We start from the raw sequence: 26,109 nt of genomic DNA on the forward strand, positions 1-26,109 counted from the left end.
CTTTGTATTCACCATGTATTAATTTACCTTGATGGATTTACAGGTATAATACATCTGAACTATAACATCAAGAGACAACAAATAGATACATATGCACATTTGTTGGTTTTAATTAGTTAGCACTTGAAAATAAAGGACTGAAGCTTTTCCTTCTCTCTTGGTTCACAGAAGCCACTCCATAAGATGGGTTGAAAGTACAAGAAGGTACCAAGTAATCTCCCCCAATTATGAGTTCCTGCAAGAAAGTCTAGTTCATGGACTTTTATCTGCGCATTTAGACTAGAGTTATCTTCTTAGAGATAAAAAGAAGAGGAAACTGTGGGCCAAATGAGGCTAGAAATAGAAGGCAAATCAGATTTCACAGTAAAAATCAAAGTTTTTGCATTAAGACCTCGCAAGAGACTATTATAGACAAAGCAGACAAATCTTTGCACTTGCAGATTTCACATTTAAGATTTAATATTACAATCTGTCTTTGCCATGAGACAGGGAGTGGTTTTGAAAATTGTTCGATATTCAACAATACAATGGAAAAATAATATAAAACTTCTGTAAAATGAAAGGGTGAATATTATAAAAGATGCAATATTTCATGTGGCCAATAACGGCGAAAGGATTGCTCAGGTCACAACAAACTCAATGACAAATGAAAGACTAGCAGTCTAGATGAGCTAAGAATGAAAGAAAAGGAAAGGAAACAAAGCTAACAAATAGTAGTAAATAAAATAGAATGGCTTAACCACTAAAAAATTAAGAAAGATTATGGGGAAAGTAGATAAAACCTAGAAATTATTTTAAAAATTATAAATATTTAAATTTTGCTTTAAACTCAAATGGGGACTAAAGAGAGAAGAGGGCTGTGTAGGAGGACGCCGGGCTCTCCACATCCTGCTAATCACTTAGATTCCACCCACACCTGCCTAAATAACCCAGAAAACCGCCAGAAGACTAGCAGAACAGACTCTCCAGAGCCAAGTGTAGACAAGAGGCCCACGGAAGAGGGTAGGAAGGGCGGAGAGGCGGTGCGCGCTCCACGGATTGGCAGGAGGGAGCCGGGGCGGTGGAGGGGCAGCCAGCCCATCCAGCAAGGCAGAGCCCCCGAGTCTGACTTGCAAAGGCGGAAGCTCCAGACTCCATGAGTTCTGACAGCCAGTGGGAATTAACATCTGGAATGTTATAAGTCAACAGCTCTGCTCCGAGAGGGGTAGACAATGGGAGGGAGAGTTGTTGAGCCCCGGAAGATAGAGCTCAGCTGGGCTGGGGAACAAAGGTGCTGGAAAGCACCATCTCCCTTGCCCATCCCCCAGCCAAAATCCCAAAGGGAACCAGTTCCCGTCATGGAACTTGCTTGCACTCCGCAAACACCCAATGCTGTGTTCCTGTGGATCCATCCTTCTGACGGGTATGCCTGCCTCCCTCCTAGTGCTGCAGGGCCCCTCCCACAGTGGACCACCAAAGGCAAAGTGAGCTAAGCCTGCCCCTCTTGCCCCTGTGCACCTTGCAGATCCACCCTGGCTTATATGCCAGATCCCATAGAAGCAGTACCACAAGCCTGGCAGTGTGCAAGTAGCCCAGAAAGGGGCCACACCACTCCACAGTGAGTCCTGCCCCTGGGAGAGGGGAAGATAAGATACACACCAGTCTGACTTTGGCCCCAGCAGTGGGCTGGGGGCAGGTCTGACTGCAGCCCCGCCCACCAACACAAGTTACTCCAGACATAATAGGGGAAGAGCTCTGCAGTTCCGCACCACTCCAGGGACTGTCCAAAATGACGAAACGGAAGAATTCTCCTCAAAAGAAATTCCAGGAAGTAGAGACAGTTAACGAATTGATCAAAAACGATTTAAGCAATATAACGGAACATGAATTTAAAATAAGTCATAAAATTAATCACTGTGCTTGAAAAAAGTATAGAGGACAGCAGAGAATCTATTGCTACAGAGATCAAGGGACTAAGAAACAGTCAAGAGGAGCTAAAAAATGCTATAAATGAGGTGCAAAATAAAATGGAGGCGACTACAGCTCGGATTGAAGAGGCAGAGGAGAGAATAGGTGAATTAGAAGATAAAATTATAGAAAAAGAGGAAGCTGAGAAAAAGAGAGATAAAAAAAATCCAGGAGTATGAGGGGAGAATTAGAGAACTAAGTGATGCAATGAAACGGAACAATATCTGTATAATAGGGATTCCAGAGGAGGAAGAGAGAGTAAAAGGGGATGAAGGTATTCTTGAACAAATCATAGCTGAGAGCTTCCCTGATCTGGGGAAGAAAAAAGGCACTGAAATCCAAGAGGCACAGAGAACTCCCTTCAGACGGAACTTGAATCGATCTTCTGCATGACATATCATAGTGAAACTGGCAAAATACAAGGACAAAGAGAAAATTCTGAAAGCAGCTAGGGATAAACACGCTCTAACATATAAAGGGAGACCGATAAGACTAGTGACAGATCTATCTACTGAAACTTGGCAGGCCAGAAAGGAATGGTAGGAAATCTTCAATGTGATGAACAGAAAAAAACATGCATCTGAGAATCCTTTATCCAGCAAGTCTGTCATTCAGAATAGAAGGAGAGATAAAGATCTTCCCAAACAAGCAAAAACTGAAGGAATTCGTCACCACTAAACCAGCCCTACAAGAGATCGTAAGGGGGATTCTGTGAGTGAAATGTTGCAAGGACCACAAAGTACCACAGACATCACTACAAGCATGAAAACTACAGACGTCACAATGACTCTAAACCCATATCTTTCTTTAGTAACACTGAATGTAAATGGACTAAATGCTCCAACCAAAAGACATAGGGTATCAGAATGGATAAAAAAACAAGACCCATCTATTTGCTGTCTACAAGAGACTCATTTTAGACCTGAGGACACCTTCAGATTGAAAGTGAGGGGATGGAGAACTACCTATCACGCTACTGGAACTCAAAAGAAAGCTGGAGTAGCCATACTTATACCAGACAAACTAGACTTTAAATTAAAGGCTGTAACAAGAGATGAAGAAGGGCATTATATAATAATTACAGGGTCTATCCATCAGGAAGAGCTAACAATAATAAATGTCTATGCGCCGAATATGGGAGCTCCCAAATATATAAAACAATTAATCACAAATATAAGCAACCTTATTGATAAGAATGTAGTAATTGCAGGAAACTTTAATACTCCACTTACAACAATGGATAGATCATCTAGACACAGGATCAATAACGAAACAAGGGCCCTGAATGATACATTGGATCAGATGGACTTGACAGATATATTTAGAACTCTGCATCCCAAAACAACAGAATATACTTTCTTTTCAAGTGCACATGGAACATTCTCCAAGATAGATAACTTACTGGGTCATAAAATAGCCCTTCATAAGTATACAAGAATTGAGATCATACCATGCATACTTTCAGACCACAATGCTATGAAGCTTGAAATCAACCACAGGAAAAAGTCTGGAAAACCTCCAAAAGCATGGAGGTTAAAGAACACCCTACTAAAGAATGAATGGGTCAACCAGGCAATTAGAGAAGAAATTTAAAAATATATGGAAACAAATGAAAATAAAAATACAACAATCCAAATGCTTTGGGATGCAGTGAAGGCAGTCCTGAGAGGAAAATACATTGCAATCCAGGCCTATCTCAAGAAACAAGAAAAATTCCAAATACAAAATCTAACAGCACACCTAAAAGAAATAGAAGCAGAACAGCAAAGACACCCCAAATCCATCAGAAGACAAATAATAAAGATCAGAGCAGAAATAAACAATATAGAATATAAAAAAACTGTAGAGCAAATCAATGAAACCAAGAGTTGGTTTTCTGAAAAAATAAACAATATTGATAAACCTCTAGCCAGGCTTCTCAAGAAGCCTGGGAGAAAAGGGAGAGGACCCAAATAGATAAAATGAGGAATGAAAATGGAATTATTACAACCAATCCCTCAGAAATACAAGCAATTATCAGGGAATACTATGAAAAATTATATGCCAAAACTGGACAACCTGGAAGAAATGGACAAATTCCTAAGCACCCACACACTTCCAAAACTCAAATAGGAAGAAATAGAAAACTTGAACAGACCCATAACCAGCAAAGAAATTGAATAAGTTATCAAAAATCTCCCAACAAATGAAGAGTCCAGGACCAGGTAGCTTCCCTGGGGAATTCTACCAGACATTTAAAGCAGAGATCATACCTATCTTTCTCAAGCTAGTCCAAAAAAATAGAAAGGGAAGGAAAACTTCCAGACTCATTCTATGAAGCAAGTATTACTTTGATTCCTAAACCAGACAGAGACCCAGTAAAAAAAAAGAGAACTAAAGGCCAATATCCTTGATGAATATGGATGTAAAAATTCTCAATAAGATACTAGCAAATCGAATTCAACAGCATATAAAAAGAATTATTCACCATGATCAAGTGGGATTCGTTCCTGGGCTGCAGGGTTGGTTCAACATTTGCAAATCAATCAATGTGATACAGCACATTAATAAAAGAAAAGATAAGAACCATATGATCTTACTGATGCAGAAAAAGCATTTGACAAAATTCAGCATCCTTTCTTAATAAAAACCCTCGAGAAAGTCGGGATAGAAGGAACATACTTAAACATCATAAAAGCCATTTATGAAAAGCCCACAGCTAATATCATCCTCAATGGGGAAAAACTGAGAGCTTTCTACCTGAGATCAGCAACACTACAGGGATGTCCACTCTCACCACTGTTGTTTAACACAGTGTTGGAAGTTCTAGCATCGGCAATCAGACAACAAAAGGGAATCAAAGGCATCAAAATTGGCAAAGATGAAGTCAACCTTTCACTTTTGCACATGACATGATATTATACATGGAAAATGCGATAGACTCCACCAAAAGTCTGCTAGAACTGATACATGAATTCAGCAAAGTTGCAGGATACCAAATCAATGTACAGAAATCAGTTGCATTCTTATACCTAATAATGAAACAACAGAAAGACAAATAAACTGATCCCATTCACAATTGCACCAAGAAGCATAAAATACCTAGGAATAAACCTAACCAAAGATGTAAAAGATCTGTATGATGAAAACTATAGAAAGCTTATGAAGGAAATGGAAGAAAATATAAAGAAATGGAAAAACATTCCATGCTCATAGTTTGGAAGAATAAATATTGTTAAAATGTCAATACTACCCAAAGCTATCTACACATTCAATGCAATCCCAATCAAAATTGCACCAGCATTCTTCTCGAAGCTAGAACAAGCAATCCTAAAATTTGTATGGAACCATAAAAGGCCCCAAATAGCCAAAGTAATTTTGAAGAAGAAGACCAAAGTAGGAGGCATCACAATCCCAGACTTTAGCCTCTATTACGAAGCTGTAATCATCAAGACAGTATGGTATTGGCACAAAAACAGACACATAGACCAATGGAATAGAATAGAAACCCCAGAACTAGACCCACAAAAGTATGGCCAACTGATCTTTGACAGAGCAAGAAAGAATATCCAATGGAAAAAAGACAGTCTCTTCAACAAATGGTGCTGGGAGAACTGGACAACAACATGCAGAAGGATGAAACTAGACTACTTTCTCACACCATTCACAAAAACAAACTCAAAATGGATAAAGGACCTGAATGTGAGACAGGAAACCATCAAAACCCTAGAGGAGAAAGCAGGAAAAAAACCTCTCTGACCTCAGCCGCAGCAAATTTCTTACTTGACACATCCCCAAAGGCAAGGGAATTAAAAGCAAAAATGTACTATTGGGACCTCATGAAGATAAAAAACTTCTGCAAAGGAAAGGAAACAACAAAACTAAAAGGCAACCAACGGAATGGGAAAAGATATTTGCAAATGACATATCGGACAAAGGGCTAGTCTCCAAAATCTATAAAGAGCTCACCAAACTCCACACCCGAAAAGCAAAGAATCCAGTGAATAAATGGGCAGAAAACATGAATAGACACTTCTGTAAAGAAGACATCCAGATGGCCAACAGCCACATGAAAAGATGCTTAACGTCACTCCTCATCAGGGAAATACAAATCAAAACCACACTCAGATATCACCTCACGCCAGTCAGAGTGGCTAAAATGAACAAATCAGGAGACTATAGATGCTGGCAAGAATGTGGAGAAATGGGAACCCTCTTGCACTGTTGGTGGGAATGCAAACTGGTGCAGCTGCTCTGGAAAACAGGGTGGAGGTTCCTCAAAAAGTTAAAAATAGACCTACCCTATGACCCAGCAATAGCACTGCTAGGAATTTACCCAAGGGATACAGGAGTGCTGATGCATAAGGGCACTTGCACCCCAATGTTTATAGCAGCACTTTCAACAATAGCCAAATTATGGAAAGAGCCTAAATGTCCATCAACTGATGAATGAATAAAGAAATTGTGGTTTATATACACAATGGAATACTACGTGGCAATAAGAAAGAATGAAATATGGCCCTTTGTAGCAACGTGGATGGAACTGGAGAGTGTGATGCTAAGTGAAATAAGTCATACAGAGAAAGACAGATGCCATATATTTTCGCTCTCATGTGGATCCTGAGAAACTTAAGAGAAGACCATGGGAGAGGAGAAGGGGGAAAAAAAAGGGAGGGAGGCAAACCATAAGAGACTCTTAAAAACTGAGAACAAACTGAGGGTTGATAGGGGGTGGAAAGGAGGGGAGGGTGGGTGATGGGTACTGAGGAGGGCACCTTTTGGGATGAGCACTGGGTGTTGTATGGAAACCAATTTGACAAGAAATTTCATATTTAAAAAAAACACAAAACAAAACAAAACAAAAAACTCAAATGGGAAGTAGGAAATCCGATACCTCTAGAATATAATAAATATCATGAGGAAAAATAAAAGTCCAATCTGCTATTATTTGATTAATTTTTATTCTTAGAACACAATTTAACTTAATTTTTATTAAAAATGAAACAAACTTATTTTATAATTTTGCAGAGAGAGAGGGAGACACAGAATCCGAAGCAGGCTCCAGGTTCTGAGCTGTGAGCAGAGAGCCCGACATGGGGCTTGAATCTACAAACCATGAGACAATGACCTGAGCCCAAGTCGGATGCTTAACTGACTGAGTGACCCAAGCTCCCCTACAATTCACGGACTTTTATGGAGAAAATTTCAGTAAAGCCTTGGCCTACCCCACCCTCCAATATTTATTGTACTATCTGTCTCTTTTATATGGATGTACTTTAAAGGGCTTTTATCAAATACCAGTGATCAAGAGTCATCTTTATGTGTGAACAGCTTTCAATGCATTCCAATTTTGAAGTCCATCGAAGTCAAGCAGTTCACTTTCATTTTGGATCAGCAAATTGCATAATTCTCTACAGTCCCTATTATCATATTCATTTCAACAGATCATAAGACTGTCTTCTGTGTTTAGGACTCTCTATGCTAAAAAAATTAAATAAATACCTCAATTTTTGTCTCATTCATTTATCACATCTGTATATATGCAATTTCTATCATTGCATAAGAAATCATCACAAAATTAGCAACTTAGAAGAGCACACATTTATTATCTGTTTCTGTGGGTCAGAAGTCTGGGCAGAGATTATCTGAGTCCCCTGCTCAGAGGTCCAAGGACTTGGCTGGGCTTTAATGTCATCTGGAGGCTTGGCTGGGGAAGATTTGCTTCCAGGGTCATTCAGATTATTGGCATAATTTTCTTGAGGCTCTATGACTGGATGGCATTCCTTGGCTTTTCACTGGTTGTCAGGTGAAGGGTACCCTCAAGTCCTAGATGTTGCTTACAGTTCCTTGCCATGTGGCTTCTCCTAAATAGTCATTAATTCATCAAGCCCACAAAGATGGACTTCAGTCCAGTCTGCAAAGACAGAGTCTCATATAATACAACATAACTGTGGAAGTGATATCCATCACCTTTGCCATATTTTATTCATTAGAAGCAAGTCATATCCTACCCAGACTCAATGAAAGAGATTACATGAAGGTATGAATATCAGTGGGTAGAAACCATTAGGGGTTATGTGAGGAGCTGATTGCTCCAATTCCCCTCCATCAAAAACAAAAATATGTGACTCTGGAAAATGAAATATAAGGTTACATAAAATGGGTTAGTTCCCAGTCATGTCATCTTTGCATATTCAGAAAAATTATATGAAGTTTACTAAAAGTAAGGAATGTCTTAGATTTTTTAAATTCTTAGTACTATATTAAACTTTTTTTTTTAATGCTTCACCAATTTCCGTGTCATCCTTGTCAGGGGCCACATTAATCCTCTCTGCATTGTTTCAATTTTTTAAGCTAACTTTTTAAATTGCTGGCCTATTTAAATTTCTTGAAGACTGGATGTGCTTACTAGTGATCTCAAATTGTAGAATGTTGTGAACTTCTGGAGAAAGATGGTGGAATGGGAGGACCCTAAGGTCCTATCTTCCCATGGATACAACTAGATAACATTCATATCAGTATGATATGAATCCAAGGGGAAAAAAACCCAAAGGGGAAAAAAACCCAAGGGGTAAAAAACCCAAAGACTGGCAGAACCAACTCCAACAATTAAATATAGAAAAGAAATCATATCAAAGAGGGTAGAAAGGGCAGAGGTGGGGGAAGCTAAATGGACCTGTGGGTCTGTCTACTGGAAGGAGAGACCCAGAGGCCAAGGGAGGTGAGAAAAACAGCCTATCATGCCAGGAAGCCTACACAGAGAAGACAAATCCCATAACATTTGGCTTTGAAAAACAGAGGGGCTGAATTTTGTAAGTTCTTATAACCAGCGGAACTTATAGCCTGGAACTTTAAAAATCAGTGGACTTGGCCCTGGGACAGCTGGGAGGGTGATAGGAAATGGAATCCCCATCTCCAAAAAGACAGCACAAAAATCAGCCCACAGCATAAAGGCAGCAGTTTGAAAGATGCCTGGAGCATACTGGAGGGAGAGTTATATACTAATCACAGAGCATGTCCCACCGGGACACAGATCCCTGGGAAACTCTTCCAAAAACAAAGGAGATGGCAAGTGCCAATACCCTCCCCTGTCTGCAACATAAACATCTGACCATCTGTGGGATCCAGTGTAGTTCAGGCATTCAGTACTTAACTTGCTTATGCTGCACTCTGCACCCTCCAGTCTGACCTGTCTCAGCCCCAGCAATGTAGGTCCCTTTCCCCAGAAGACTGGCATGAACCCTACCAACACTGCATCTCCTAACTGTGCAATTGCAGTGCCTTGGTCTCCTTGGTGATGATAGTGGCTGGTCACCTCCTGCTGGAGGACATGCATACCTTTTCAAAACCACATGCCTTACCCTCCCACACTTTGTGGAGTGGCCTCTGCCTCCCCTTGGGCAGACGAACAGTACCACCTTGTTAAAAGTGTGTACCCCACTATTTCAAAAACAGGAGACATGGTTGACTTTCCTAACAGAGAGCTAGCTAGACACAGTGAGGAGACAGAGGAATGTGTCCCAGATGAAAGAACAGGACAAAATTACAGCACGAGACCTAAGCAAAACAGAGACAAGTAATATATCCAATAGAGAATTTTTTTTCAATATATGAAGTTTATTGTCAAATTGGTTTCCATACAACACCCAGTGCTCATCCCAAAAGGTGCCCTCCTTAATACCCATCACCCACCCTCCCCTCCCTCCCACCCCCATCAACCCTCAGTTTGTTCTCAGTTTTTAAGAGTCTCTTATGCTTTTGCTCTCTCTCACTCTAACCTCCTTTTTTTTAAAACTAATGATCATAAAGCTACTCATTTGACTTGAGAAGAGAGTGGAGGCAGTGAGACCCTTACCAAAGAGATAAAAAAAGAACCAATCAGAGATGAAGAACACAACAATTGAAATAAAAAATAGACTAGACAGAATAAATAGCAAACTAGAGGAAGCAGAAGAACAAATCAGTGACCTGGAGAAGACAGTAATGAAAAGTAAACAGCTGAGCAGGTGGGAGAAAAACAATACACAAAATGAGAATAGACACAGGGAACTCAGTGACTCCATTAAGAATAATAACAGTCACATTACAGAGATCCCAGAAGGAGAAGATTGAGAGAAAAGGGGGAAATGAAAACTTACTTGAAGAAATAATAACTGAGAACTTCCTGAATCTGGGGAAGGAAACAGAAATTCAGATCTAGGAGGCACAGAGAGCCCCTAACAAAATCAACCCAAGGAGGTCCACACCAAGACACACAGTAATTAAAATGGATAAAAGTAGTGATAAGGAGAGAATTTTAAAAGTAACAAGAAAGGGCACCTGAATGGCCCAGTCAGTTCTGCATCCAGCTCTTGATTTCAGCTCAGGTCATGATCTCACGTTTGTGGGTTTGAGCCCTGCATTGGGCTCTGTGCTGGCCATGTGGAGCGTGTTGGGATTCTCCCTTTCTCCCTGTGTCTCTGCCCCTCCCCAGCTCATTCTCATTCATTCTCTCTCCCTCCCTCCCTCCCTCCCTCTCTCTCTCTCTCCTCAAAGATAAATAAACTTAAGGAAAAAAGCAGCAAGAAAAAGAAAACAGTTATAGGGAAACCCCATAAGGCTATCAACTGATATTTCAGCAGAAATTCTGAAAGGCAGAGGGGAGTGGCATCATAAATTCAAAGTGCTAAAAGGAAAAAAATCTGTAGCCAAGAACACTCATTCCAGCAAAGCTATCATTCAGAATATAAGGAGAGAGAAAGATTTTCTAAAACAAAAATTAAAGGAGTTCATGACCACTAAATGAGCACTACAAGAAATATTAAAGGGGATTATTTGAGTGGTGAAAAAAGACCAAAAGCAACAAAGGCTAGAAAGTAACAGAGAACATCATCAGAAACAACAGCTTTTTTAGGTAATACAGGGGCAGTAAATTTATATCTTTCAATAATTACTGTGAATGTAAATGGACTAAATGCCCCGATCAAAAGACATAGGGTAATAGAATGTTTAAAAACTAAGAACCATCTATATGTTGCCTACAAGAAACTCATTTTAAGACCTAAAGACACCTGCAGATTGAAAGTGAGGGAATAGAGATTCATTTATCATGTTAATGGACATCAAAAGAAAGCCAAAATAGCCATACTTATATCAGAAAAACTAGATTTTTAAAACAAAGACTGTAAGAAGAAATGAAGAACATCATTATATCATAATTAAGGGGTCTACCCATCAAGACGTAACAATTTTAAATATTTATGTCCCCAACTTGAAAGAACCCAAATATATATATCAACTAATAACAAACATAAAGAAACCCACCCATTGATAATAATAAAATAATCATAGGGTACTTTCACACCCCATTTACAGCAATGGGCAGATCATCTAAGCAGAAAATCAACAAGGAAAACAATAGCTTTGAACGACACACTGAACAAGATGGACATAACAGATATATTTAAAACACTTCATCTTAAAGCAACAGAATACACATTCTTTTCAAGTGCACAAGGAACATTCTCCAAAACAGATCACATATGGGGTAACAAATCAGCTCTCAACAAGTACAAAAAGAATGAGATAATTCCATACATTTGTTCAGACCACAAGCTTATGAAACTTGAACTGAGCCACAAGAAAAAATTTGGAAAGACCACAAATACATGGAGGTTAAATAACATCCTACAAAAGAATGAATGGGTTAACCAGGAAATTAAAAAAGAAATTAAAAAGTACATGGAAGCAATTGAAAATGAAAACATGACAGTCTAAACCTTTTGGGATTCAGTAAAGGCAGTCCTAAGAGGGAAATATATTGCAATACAGTCCTAACTGAAGAAGCAAGAAAAGTCTCAAATATACAACCTAACATTAAACCTAAATGAGATAGAAAAGGAACAGCAAATAAAGCCTAAAGCCAGAAGAAGGAAAATAATAAGGACTAGAGCAGAAATAAATGAAAGAGAAACAACAGCAAAACAGTAGAACGTACCAATGAAACCAAGAGATGGTTCTTTGAAATAATTAATAAAATTGATATACCCATAGCCAGACTGATCAAGAAGAAAAGAAAATGGACTCAAAGTCCTAAACAAAAGAGGTTAGGTCACAACCAACACAACAGAAACACAATCATAAGAGAATATTATGAAAAATTATATGCCAACAAACTGGGAAATCTGGAAGAAATGGAAAAATTGTTAGAAACATATAAACTACCAAAACTGAAACAAGAAGAGACAGAAAATTTGAACAGACCCATAACCAGTAAAGAAATTGAATCTGTAATCAAAAATCTTCCAATAAACAAAAGTCCAGGGCCGGACAGCTTCCCAGGGGAATTCTACCAGACATTTAAAGAAGAGTTAATACCAATTCTTTTGAAGCTGCTCCAAAAAATAGAAATGGAAGGAAAACTTCCAAAGTCATTCTACAAGGCCAGCATTACCTTGATTCCAAAACCAAAGACCCCACTAAAAAGGAGAACTACACGCCAATTTCCCTGATGAACATGGATGCAAAAATTCTCAATAAGATACTAGCAAACCAGATCCAACAATACATTAAAAGAATTATTCACCATGGATCAAGTGGGATTTATCCTTGGGTGCAGGGCTGGTTCAATACCCACAAATCAATCAACATGCTACATCACATTAATAAAAGAAAGGATAAGAACCACATGATCCTCTCAATAGATGCAGAAAAAACATTTGACAAAACGCATCATTTCTTGATAAAAACCCTCAAGAAAGTGGGCATCAGTGGAACCTAACTCAACATCATAAAGGCCATATATGAAAGACCCACAGCTGAGATCATCCACAATGGGGAAAATTGAGAGCTTTTCCTATGGTCAGGAACAAGACAGGAATGTCCACTCTTACCATTGCTATTTAACATACTACTGGAAGTCCTAGCCTCAACAATCAGACAACAAAAAGAAATAAAAGACATCCAAATTGGCAAGGAAGAAGTCAAACTTTCACTATTTGTGGATGACAGGCTATTCCAATTAGGAAATCCAAAAGATTTTGCCAAAAAAATTGCTAGAACTAACACATGAATTCAGCAAAGTTGCAGGATATACAGTCAATGTACATAAGTCTGTTGCACTTCTATACACCAATAATGAAACAGCAGAAGAATAAATAAGTGAATCAGCCCCATTTACAACTGCACCAAAACCCATAAGACACCTAGGAATAAACCTAACCAAAGATGTAAAAGAACTGTACTCTGAAAACTACAGAAAACTTATGAAAAGAATTAAAGAGGACACAGAGAAACGGAAAAGCATTCCATGCTCATGGATCAGAAAAACAAGCATTGTTAAAATGTCTATGCTACCCAAAGCAACCTACACATTTAATACCATTCCTATCAAAATACACCCAGCATCCTTCACAGAGGTAGATCAAAGAATCCTAAAGTTTGTATGGAACCACAAAAGACCCCAAATAGTCAAAGGAGTCCTGAAAAAGAACAACAAAACTGGAGGCATCACAATTCTGGATTTCAAGCTAGACTGCAAATCTGTGGTTATCAAGACAGTATGGTATGCCACAAAAAAGTGGACACATAGATCAACAGAACAGAATAGAAAACCCAGAAATGGACCCACAACTGTATGGTCAACTCATCTTTGACAAAGCAGGAAAGAATACCTAATGGAAAAAAAAAGACAGTCTCTTCAACAAGTGATGTTAGGAAAACTGGACAGCAACATGCAGAAGAACACTTCCTTACACCACACACAAAAATAAATTCAAAATGAATGAAAGACCTAACTGTGAGACAGGAAACCATCAAAATCCTAGAGGAGAAAACAGGAAACCACCTCTTTGACCTTGGCCAGGGCAGCTTCTTACTAGACATGTCGCTGAAGGCAAGGGAAGTGAAAGCAAATATGAAATATTGGGATTTCATCAAGATAAAAACTTTTGCACAGCAAAGAAAACAATCAACAAAATGAAAATCAGCCTATGGACTGGGAGAAGATATTTGCAAACAGCATATCTTATAAAGGGTTAGCATCCAAAATCTATAAAGAACTAATCAAACTCAACACCCAATAAACAAACAATCCAGTTAAGAAATGGACAGAAGACATGAACAGACACTTTTTTCCAAAGAAGACATCCAGAGGCTAACAGACACATGAAAAGATGCTCAACATCACTCATCAATAGGGAAATACAAATCAAAACCACCAAAAGATACCACCTCACACCTGTCAGAATGCCCAAAATGAACAAGACAGGAAACAACAGGTGTTGGTGAGGAGGTGGAGAAAGGGGAACCATGTTGTAGTGCTGGTGGGAATGCAAACTGGTGCAGCCACTCTGGAAAACAGTAAGGAGGTTTCTCAAAAAGTTGCAAACAGAACGACCCTATGATCTAGCAATTGCACTAGGTATTTACACAAAGGATACAAAAATACAGATTTGAAGGGGCACATGACCCCAATGTTTAGAGCAGCATTACTAACAACAGCCAAACTATGGAAAGAGTCCTAATGTCCATCGACTGTTGAATGGATAAAGAAGAGGTGAAATATATGATATATACATATATATCATATATACACATATATCATATATACCCATATGTGTGTGTGTGTGTGTGTGTATATAATGGAATACACACATACACACACACACACACACACACACACACACTGGAATATTACTCAGCCAAGAGTAAGAATGAAATTTTGCTATTGGCAAAGACGTGGAGGGAGCTAGGGTATATTATGCTAAGCAAAATAAGTCAAAGAAAGAAAAATACCATATGATTTCACTCATAAGTGGAATTTAAGAAACAAAGCAGTCAAAGTTATGGGAGGGGGAAAAAAAAGAAAAAAGAGACAGGGAAACAAACCATAAGAGACTCTTAAACTGAGGGTTGTTGGAGGGGAGGTGGTCAGGGGATGGGCTAGATGGTGATGGGTATTAGGAGGGCACTTGTTGGGGAGCCTGGATGGCTCTGTCAGTGAAGCGTCAGACTTTGGTTCAGGTCACAGTCTCATGTTTCATGAGTTCAAGCCCTGTGGTGGGCTGTGGACTGACGGTACAAAGCCTGCTTTGGATCTTCTGTCTCCCTCTCTCTCTCTCTCTCTCTCTCTGTCCCTCCTCCACACACGCTTTATCTATCTCAAAAATATATTTTTTTAAAAGGATGGCACTTGGGGAACCTGGGTGGTTCAGTCAGTTAAGTGTCTGACTTAGGCTCAGGTCATGATCTCACAGTTTGTGAGTTTGAGCCCCACATTGGGTTCTGTGCTGACAGCTCAGAGCCTGGAGCCTGCTTTGGATTCTGTGTCTCCCTCTCCCTCTGTCCTTTACCCTCTCTCTCTCTGTCTCTCTCTCTGTCTCTCTCTCTCTCAATAAAAAAAATAATTAAAAAAAAAGGAGGGTACTTGTTATGATGAGCCCTGGGTATTTTATGTGAGTGATGAATCCTTGAATTCTACTCCTGAAACCAATATTGCACTGTATATTAAGTAACTAGAATTTAAAATTTAAAATTTTGAAAAGAAGAAGAAGAAAAAAAAGGAGTGTATGCAGCCAGTGCTTTATATATGAGACTTTGATATAGAATTGAGCTGGCATTAAAAAAATCATTCATAAAGAATAGAATATTTGTTAAATCATATTAGAAGAAATGGTTTCATTATGTAGAGAATAATGAGCCTACCTCACATCATATTACAAAATAAAGTCCTGATGGTCTGTTGAGATATATATTACAAACAAATCTATAATGCTAATGAGCGATATGCCTTTATATCTACCAATTTTTATAAAAAGATTTCTAAAAATATCATCATCCAGTAGTGTCATAAATCCTCAAACTCTGAATTGTATTATTCTAGCTCTGTTTAGCATGTTTACATTCAAGAAGAGGCTAGATCTTCAAAGAGAGAGCGTCCAAACCTACAAAAGTAAAGAGAATAGGTTTCGAAGAGGCCATTAGATTTGGTATCCAGTAACTTGTTTGTAAGTTTAGAGAAAGGAATTTCACTAGCCAGCTGGGGGTATTAAAAGCACCCAGAGCATTTTGGACATAGTATAGGTGTGGACTCACCTTCAGCAAACATTTGGCAACAAACAAGCTTTTCTCGTCAAGCCATTGAGGAAAACAAAAATGCTGTTTATTTTAATTTTATTTGGAGATGCAGACACGTTCCTGTAGCCAAAGCAAAACTTGGAACCATTCTGGATTTTGGTCTCGGAGCTTAGGTTTACTTTTGTGTTTAATAAAAGAGTCAACAGTACTTTTGACAATCAGTGGTTTTCCCCCAAGTCCTGGCTAACATTATCTCCCTTCGCAAACCAGGCTCCTGCAGCCAGCCTGTGGTAAACAATTCCTGAAAGCGTAATAACCACTGCCACTCTTGCCTCCTCAATTACTGCTTTGCCATCTTCCCAGCTCATGTTGTAAACATTCTGAAATGAAGACCCTATAAACCCAAGCTATCGGCCTCCATAAGGGAACATGTCATTAAAAAAGAAAAGGTTTATAAAGGCATTATTTTTTCTTGGCCAAGATAATTGAATGCATTCTTTTCTTTCCTCGTGATTCATTCTAAATGGTAAGAGTTTTATTTCCAGAAAATGTTTTTGAGATTACTGGAATTTAGTAGCAAATACAGAAAATAATCCATCCAATATTCTAAATAATGGGCTGGAGAGTAGGAAGCATTTTGTACGTGTGTCGCCCGATAGCGGGAAACCTGAAGCCAGTTTATATAAGGAGAATAGAGTCTGTCACTGTAGCAGAAGAGAATTCTCACCTTGCCTCACCGCTATGGGGAGCAGTCCTCCTGGATAGAAAAGTCAGAAGGCAGCAGAAGATAACATTTCTACTTAACACGTGAAAATAAAATTCTAGTAGTGAGGATTTTCAGAAGGAAGCGTGGACTTTTCAGAAATAGTGAGTTCCACGTCACTAGAGGTATTCAGGCAGGGGTCGGGTAGATGTAAACAAACAAACAAACAAACAAACATTGTCAAAGCATTCATAAGGCCTCAGTGACTTTCCAGTACTAAGAGTCTATATTTCTGAAAATTCATTTGGGGGCTAAAGTTGTATACATCCTTGTCATGCATGTGATTCTCCAGCCTCAAGGGTCAATGAATTGGTTTTACACTTCACTTGATGCAGACGAGTTGAGGGGGACAAGTGGAGGCTCTCGTATGCTCTTTGACTCCATAGAGCATTCTCAAGGAGTCAGGGTTGGAACAAGGAGGAAAAATAAAAGGCATAAATGTTTCAGGGAGCATCACTGGTGTGGGAAACTCTTGCAGTGTTCCCTGCATGAGAATAACACGTGGCACAAACAAAAGTCCCCATAAGGACTTTGTCAGGGATTGTGTTTATCGTTCTTCCTCGTTTGAATTCTTTTCCTCCCACCCTTTCTCTACCCATGAAAATTCACGCTTTCCTGTCCTAAGTCACATGGGACTTCCCCCATAAAGTAATTTACTGATTCATAAAATAAAATAAACACCAGAATCTCCTCTTACATGCTTCCCATAGGTCTTTTCCTCTATTCGGTTTTAGCGCTTAGCAGGTACTTATTACTTTTATTCTAAAAATATCTTCCCTCACCTACTAGAATCTAAATTTTTGAGGACAAAGACTGTGTCTAATCGATCCTTATATCACCTAATGTGTGTAATTCCCTACCTTAAACCTAGTAAATCTCAAAAGATATTAAACGAATGGGTTAATGAACAGGATGTTCTGTATAGAGGGAAAATGCCAAAGTTGACTTCTTGCTGCAGACACCTCCACTCCTTTCCTAAGATCTCCCCTACATGCTCTTTTATTTCAGACTTTGTGCTGGAAAACAACAGAATTGAGAAAATACGAGGGGTACAGGGTTGGGAAGTTTGTCAGGGGCATATGTAACTTTATGAAATAGCAGTTTCAAAGATCAACTTAGAGTTTTTTCCCCTTTCAGATAAGAAGCACAGTGTGTGAGCGGCATTGGAAAGAGGGAAAAGGCCAAGTGAAGTTCAGTCACTCACCACAAAAGGCACTAAAACAAGACCATTGAGAAAGGTACTGGGAAAATGACTTTCCTTCAGAACTGCAAACCCTGTCAACAGCATGAGGTAAACCTCAGTCAACACACTAAGTGTGGGGAAGGTAAGAAGATTTCAAGCAACTCAAACACAAAGAAAAAGCTTTTTAAAACATTAGTGACTCTTTTCCACATTTCCACTTAAGCTCTCTCCATAAGGGAAATATACTCCCGTATTCCACAGCAATATATCTTTTTTTTTTTTTTTTTTTTAACATGTAGCCCATTGCCAGCCACCTAGAAGTGGAGGTGGAGATGTTGAACAGCTACCTTGGAACCGAGTTCTTAATATGTGTTCCGAGGGTTAATACTCAGTGAAGCAAAGCGGATGATGGCCAGATAAAACAGTCACAACCCTCAGATGGAAAATAATGTCGCTGGGCAAGCCAAAATATAATTTCTCCTCTGACTTTTCCCTCCAGGAAGTTCTTGTGAAAAACACCTTTCCAGCACAATAGTCATCGAACCCAATTATATATTTTTAGACACTACTAACCATTCTTTTTTTTTTTCTTTCTTCCATTTCAAGAAAATTCTGCACATCTGGAAAGAACAGCAATGAAGAACAGGAGCTGGCGCTTTCGTGCTCGGCTCCTACTGGGCATGTTTCGTTTAATTTCCTCCGTTTTTATGACACTTTCCTATGTTGCTACTCCAGACATTCAATAAAACACCTCACCACGTAGGAAGCATGAGGGAAGGAAAATCTAAAGAAAGTCTGACAGAAGTTCTGAGCGTCTGCTCACCACAATGATCAGCGAAGGCAGGCAGGAGCATATACTCAGGTTTCTGAAAAACACTTCTCTAGGGTCTCCCCTTAGTCTCTGTGTAAAAACTCGGCTGCCTTTTGCAACTCTGATTCCTTGTCACACAAACCGTCTTACTTGCATTCGGCTTCTATAGTCTGACCTCTTCAATGTCAGAAAGAAGGAGTACAAATGGCCCTATGGCTGATTCGGTTTTCCATACATCTCTCATCTCATCTACAATCAATCAGTTTTTCCAATCAGCAAGTGAGAAGCCATTTCTTTCTATCTTCTTATTTACAGAGAAGCAAGAACTAGTTATGGAAACTATCTACAGCAAGCCCATAGTCTGGTCAAGACAAGGAGGAATTAGATATGGGATTAAATAGGTCAAGAGCTGAGTCATGACCTGGGCTTTAAGCACAATGAGGAAGCAAGCACGACAAGGTTGAATTACTGAGTGCCTAGGGAAGCCATTTGTTTACAAAAGGATCTGAAGTAAATGAAGAATACTTAGCACCTAGTCTCTGGGGATTGATTACCAAAGAAGAAACTGTCTTTTGTTTGTTTACAGTATGTGAATGAGTTCCAGATCCTTGCTGGATGTGAGGTGAGGAGAGTCTATGACAGTACTGGGTGCCCACAATATGTGAGAAAAGAAGAAAAACACAAAATGAGGAGGACATGGGCATGAAAGCCAAATTTTAACCATTCTGTAAACTTTTCAGGGAATGACTTGTGGCCTATTTTAAATATCCCAAATTAGCATTTTCCTTTACCACATTTTCTTCTTGATACAGGCACACTGCCAGTTAAATGGAGAACAATTTCTCTGTCATATCTCTACTGGGAGGAGTGATAAATAAATCCCTTGGTTTATTTTTTAATTTTTTCTTATTCATCAAATATTTGTAAACTTGTCTTCAATTCATGCAGACCTCTGCAAGACACTAAGCTTAGAATGGACTTACTCTTAAAATTTAATTTTTAAATTTTACTGTGGAAACATGAGATCTACCTCTTAAAAATTTTATTAAATGTACAATATATTATTGCTGACTATAAACATGATGTTGTACAGCTGATCTCTAGAGCGTATTCATCTTGCTAAACTGAAACTTTATACCCATTGCTTAGTTATCTCCCAATTTCCACCTCGTTGCCCAGCCTCTGGCAACCACCATTCCAGTCTTTGATTCTACGAATTTGACAATTTTAGATATCTCATATAAGTGACATCACTCAGGATCTGTCTTTCTGTGACTGGCTTATTTGACTTAGCATAACATCCTCAGTTCATCAATACTGTCACATATTGCAGAATTTCTGACTTTTTAAGGCTGAGTAGTATTCCACTATATGTATATACCATAGTTTCTTTGTCCTTTCATCTGCTGATGGATTTTTAAGTTGTTCCCACAGCCGTTGTGATTAGTGCTGCAGTGAACACAGGCGCACTAATATCTCTTCAAGAGCTTGATTTTGATTCTTTTGGTTAAATATTCAAAAGCAGGATTACTACTTCACATGGTAGTTTTATTTTTATTTCATTTTTTCCATAAAGATTGTATATACGTAAGGTGTGTGACATGATGTTTTGATACCCATATACAGTAAAATGGTTACTACAGTCTGGTTTGACCAACGTGTCCCCATTCTTCCACCTTATTGCCCTTGGTAAACAGTATTCTGCTCTCTGCTTCTAGGTATTCAAACAATTTTTTTTTTTTTTTAGATTTCCACATTAAAAAAAAAAAACGAGATCATGCAGTATTCTTCTTTCTGTGCCTGGCTTATTTCACTCAACATAATGTTCTCCATTTTCATCCATGTTGTCACAAATGGCAGCAGTGCCTTCTTTTTAAAAGCTGAGTAATATCCCACTGTATGTATATACCCAAATTTCTTATGCATTTATTCATCTGCCAATGGACAGACTGTTTCTGTGAAGGCTGCTATAATGAATATTGGAGTAAAGGTATCTTTTCAAAGTACTGATTTTATTTCCTTCAGGTATATAACCTGAAGACAGACTGCTTGATCATATGATAGTTCTATTTTTTTAATGCTTATTTATTTATTTTGAGAGACATACACACACATACAGAGAGAGAGAGACAGAGAGAGCGTGCATGAGTAGGGGAGGGGCGGAAAGAGAGAATCCCAAGCAGGCTCGGGGTATAGCCCAATGAGGAGCTTGACCTCATGAGCTGTGAGATCATGACTTGAGTTGAAACCAAGAGTTGGACACTTAACTGGCTGAGCCACCACAGCACCCCAGAAGATCTATTTCTAATGTTTTGAGGAAGCTGAATACTGTTTTCCAATTTACAAACTTCTCAATAGTGTATAAATGTTCCCTTTTCTCTACATCCTCACCAACATTTGTTATCTTTTGTCTTTTTGATAATAGTCATTTTAACAGGTATGAGGTGATATCTCATTAAGTTTTGGTTTGCATTTCTCTGATGATTAGTGATGTTGACAACTTTTTTATATACCTGTTGGCCCTTTGTATACCTTCTTTGGAAAAATACCTATTCAGATTCTTTGTCCATTTTTAAATTGGGTTGTCTGTTTTACTATTGACTTGTATGAGTTCCTGATTTATTTTAGATATTAACACCTTATCAAATATATGGTTTTCAAATATTTTCTTCCATCCCATAGGTTGCCATGCCATAGAATGCCTTTTTATTTTTTGATAGTTTCCTCTGCTTTGCAGATAATTTTTAATTTGACATAATGCCACTTGTTTATTTATGCTTTGCTTGCCTGAGCTTTTGGTGTCATGTCCAAAAAATCATTGCCAAGCTCAATCACAGGGAGACTTTTCCCTACATTTTTTTCATTATATTTTTATGGCTTAAGGTCCTACGTTTAAGTCTTTAATCCATTTGAGTTGATTTTTGTGTGTAGTGTAAAAGAAGGGTCCATAAATTCCTTGATTTAAAACAAGATCCTTCCTTTCCTCCTTTCTTTGCTTCTTCTTTCCTTCATTTCCATCCTTCCCTCCAACCTTTCCTCCATTTCTTTCTTCCCTCCATTCCTTCTTTCCTTTCTTCCTAATTTAGTAGACAAACCATTAGATAAAGATGTGAAAAACTATCATCCTCACAGTTATAGGAACAGCAACCTGGCAGGGGCTTCCAGAATTTGAGTGAGGTAAGGAGAGTGTCTGGGAGAGCTGGTGCACTGGTGGCAGCCTGGCACTGAGCAGTGGAGCATGCCCAATTTGGGGAAGATATCTGACAGGGGAAGTGGGTAGTGGCAATCTGGTGTGGAATATTAGAGACTGGGTTGGGTGAAGATGTCTTCCATGTGAGAGAATGACAAAATTAGTTGCTGTTACAAGGTACTGAGGAACCTAGCAGATTGAGGAGTTTGTCTACAGCAGTCATGGAGGATGAGGAGGGTGGATAGGAGAATGATGATGGCTATAATAAGAGTTGGGTACATTATGAAAGGAAATAATCAATTATATACACTGAGAATAACTGAGTCAGATTTTTGCTGAGGGAGAAGGAAGTTACAAATGTGGAAAAAGGGAAAACTAGAATAGACTCTGCAATGTTGGATTGGAAATGGAAATATTAATGTGAATTCATAGTTTTCAACTGATAGATCATAGATAGATATGGATGTAGATATATAGACAGATAATATAATTATATTAATTTAAATATATATATATATATATATATATATATCCTAGCTCTGTCCTGAGACAGTCTGAACGCAGAAATACCCCACTGGCAATAAGCATATCTTTCGCTCAGCTCTTGCTTTATAAATACCATTCTCCACTAAAAGAAACCAGGGTACCTTGGAGAAATTTCTGATTCTTCGGCTGGGGAAGAGAAGAAAGAGAAGGAATATTTTGTTGTACCATAACATAAGGAAATGTTCCATAAATGATGAAACCAAATGTCAAAAGGATACATGAACCAGCGTGAGACTCCTCCTAGTCTAATCTGGGATATCTAAACATCAAAATAAATAGTAACTGATTATAACCAATTGAATAAAAGAAATCCACAAGTACATGCAAATATCAATGAATGAATGAGAAATGAAAGATTTTAATAGTCAAATGCCAATTAATAAATACAGAAAGAACTACCATCACAGTAATAGTAACCTTGGCAAAAATATCAATGCATGTCAAACATTCGGGTGAAAGTTAGATGATATACAGGAATTTTACATAGATTTGGTGAACGTCTGCACAAAACAATTAGAAAGATAAAGAGAAAATCTTTACAATGGGGAAACCTGGAGGAAACTACCTTAATCAAGCAGTTATGTTTAATATCACCAGGAATGTCACAAACTGAATTTGCTTATAACTTGCTTATAATTTGCTGAGGTACAATGAGAATATTGCTATATCTTTGTTTTCTGATATTCCTGACAATATTTAAATTAAATCTAGACATGAAGAAAAATCAGACAAACCTAAATTGAGAAGCATACTACAAAACAACTGGCCTGTAATTTCTAAAAGTTAAGTCATGCAAACCAAGTAAAGATGAAGGAATGGATCCAAGGTGAACCGGACTAAACAGACTACGCGTCAACTAAATAGAACTGGATCCTTTTCTATAAGGGGTATCATTGGAAAACGGTGAAAGTTTAATGAAGTCTATGGATTAAGTGGTAGAAATGTATCTATTTTAAATTCCTAATTTTGATGGCTATATTTTAGTTAGGTAGAATGATGTCGTTGTGAGAAATTCATATGTAGGAGGTGACAGGGCATCAAGTCAGAATCTTAACATAAAATGATTTAGGAAAAAGAAAAATAAAAAAGCTCTTGGTACTTTTCTGTCAACTTTTGTAAGTTTTGAATTATTTTTAAATAAAAATTTAAATATACCCACAGAAGTATGGATAAAATTGGGGAAATCTGAAGAAGAGCAATAAATTGTATCAACATCATAAACCGGCTGTAATATTGTACTATAGTTTAGCAAAATGTTTCCACTGAGGGAAACTGGTTAAAGGTTATGTGGAAATTTCTTATCCTTTTTTTTTTAACAACTCCATGGGAATCTACAATTATCTCAAAATTTTTAGTTATGAGAAAATTAGATTAAGGGGAAGTAGTACTGAGCATAGCCTCTCGTTCAATCTTTGTAACAGCCATGACATTGGTATTGTATTCATTACACAGATTAAGAAAGTGAGGAATTTATTTATTTTTATTTTTTTAATGTTTTATTTATTTTTAAGACAGAGAGAGACAGAGCATGAGTGGGGATGGGGCAGAGAGAGAGGGAGACACAGAATCTGAAGCAGCTTCCAGGCTCTGAGCTGTCAGCACAGAGCCCGACGCGGGGCTCGAACTCACGAACTGTGAGATCATGACCTGAGCTGAAGTCCGATGGTTAACTTACTGAGCTATCTGGATGCCCCCACCTTTTTTAATTTTTTTAAATGTTTTATTTATTTTTAAGACAGAGAGAAGTGAGGAATTTAAATAAAAACTTTAAAAAAGAAAATAAAGTGAGAGAGTTCAAATACTGCTTAAGAGTCAACTGTTAGTAAATAGAAGACATGGAATTGGATTAGAATTTTGTCTGGTTTTACAGTTGGAAGAAAATCTTGCTAAAAAAAAAATCTAAAAGAAAGATTCCAAATATACTCAATCACTGTTATTAACGGAAACTAATAAATGCACATTTTTTATTACGTGGATTTAAAATTAAAAAAAAATAAAAGAACGAAACTAAATTCTCTGGTCAGACCACGGGGGTACATAATTTTGATTACTAAGATCCCAGAGTACTCAAAGTTCAATATAAACCTGCTAATAACACTTTCACAATTCAGCTAAAAGGAGAGTAGTAACACCCTAAATGCAGTCCAAAGTGCAGGAGAAATTCTGTCTTTGGTATTTTCATGGCAGAAATTACAATTTATAACCGAACAGTTAACAGTAAATATGAAAGCACAGGTTTTCGAGTAGAAGAATGGACACAAGATGTAGGGGAGAGTATGTGGATTATCTAAGAAGATTTTATCCTCTGAAATTAGCAAATGTTTAGTGTTGTATGCATAGGATATGTTCTCTAAGGGAAGACAGATTCTTCTATAAAAAAAAAATCACACCACAAGGCAAATAAACTCACTGCTGGTTGTCCTTTCTCTGAAAACAAGGCTTCTGCTCTATGACTAGAACTCCAGCTGTAGTGCATAGAAACATCACTTACAGAGCGAAGCATGGGGTACACTCTAGATGAACAATGGCTGCAAAGTGGAGAAAAATTGCATATACATATGTGGGAGCATACTGGAAAGCCAATTATTATTTAGTATTAATAACATTATTAAAAATAGAAATTGGAAAGATATAAATTGCTCACAGAGAACATATTTCTGACTTTCTCTGGTCCCAACAATGAAGAAAAAAAAAAGATTGTAACATCTGAATCTATGCAGGAAGGTTCAAGAATGCAATCATCTTTCTTCTCCCAATCTGACATAAAGCTTAGTATATTATTCACTGAAAAATATGCTTCAAAGATGAAGACACATAATAATAGCAAATATTAGGTAGCCTTCTCTAAGTTTTCCAAAGTTACCAGTTGGCAAAACTGACCTAGGTAAAAACTGAAAGAACAGCTTGGATATACTTACACTGATATTTTATTTTATATATTTTTTATTTATTTATTTTGAGAGAGAGAGAGAGAGAGAGAGAGAGAGAGAGAGAGAGCAAATGGGGGGGGGGGGAGGCAGAGGGAGGGAGAGAATCTTAAGCAAGCTCCTCACCCAGCACAGAGCTTGATGTGGGCTCGTGGGTCATGACCTGAGCTGCAATCGAGAGTTGGACACTTAACTGACTGAGCCACCCAGGCGCCCCTTTACTGATATTTTTAAAAAGCTGTATCTTTATGTATTTTGTAGGCTGCAACTCAAGAATTTAAAAAAAAACTATCTTATGGGAAGTATATTTCAAATGTCTACATTTGTCTACCAGGTGTATGGAGATAGCTGGGCTAAGACCTCATATTAACCTCTAGACTTCCTGTAAGAATGATTAACTGAGAGATTTAAAGCAATGCTCCTTTTCTAGTCTTTTAAAACACCAAGAGTGCTTAAAGAGCTATACTTAGTGTCTACTAGAATTATTATCTAGTGCATTTAAATAATGTGCATTTAAATGAATAATATACAATTTAGGTCAGATTTTTTTTTACGTTAAGTGTGATTAAATACATTTTTCCCTAATCTTCAATTATTATTCATGCAGGTTTTCTCTCATTCTTGAGGAAAATTAGCTCATCCCTAGTCTTTACTCAGTCATACTGATTTTATGGTACTTATCACTGGCTCCTCATGTGGGAGTTAAAA

General features: G+C 38.0%; 1 long non-coding RNA gene and 1 other non-coding gene across 2 annotated transcripts in view; both read right to left on the reverse strand.

Annotated features, from left to right (window-relative positions):
* The window catches only part of LOC121039716 (uncharacterized), a 125,662-nt gene that overhangs the window by 73,596 nt on the left and 25,957 nt on the right, over positions 1-26,109 (reverse strand). The window lies entirely within an intron of this gene.
* On the reverse strand, positions 8,196-8,298 carry LOC121040027 (U6 spliceosomal RNA). The gene has a single exon (XR_005795096.1). It is a non-coding gene; the product is annotated as a U6 spliceosomal RNA (small nuclear RNA).

The sequence above is a fragment of the Herpailurus yagouaroundi genome, unplaced genomic scaffold (genome assembly GCF_014898765.1).
Source record: "Herpailurus yagouaroundi ecotype Mexico unplaced genomic scaffold, PumYag 181, whole genome shotgun sequence".
Taxonomy (NCBI): domain Eukaryota; kingdom Metazoa; phylum Chordata; class Mammalia; order Carnivora; family Felidae; genus Herpailurus; species Herpailurus yagouaroundi.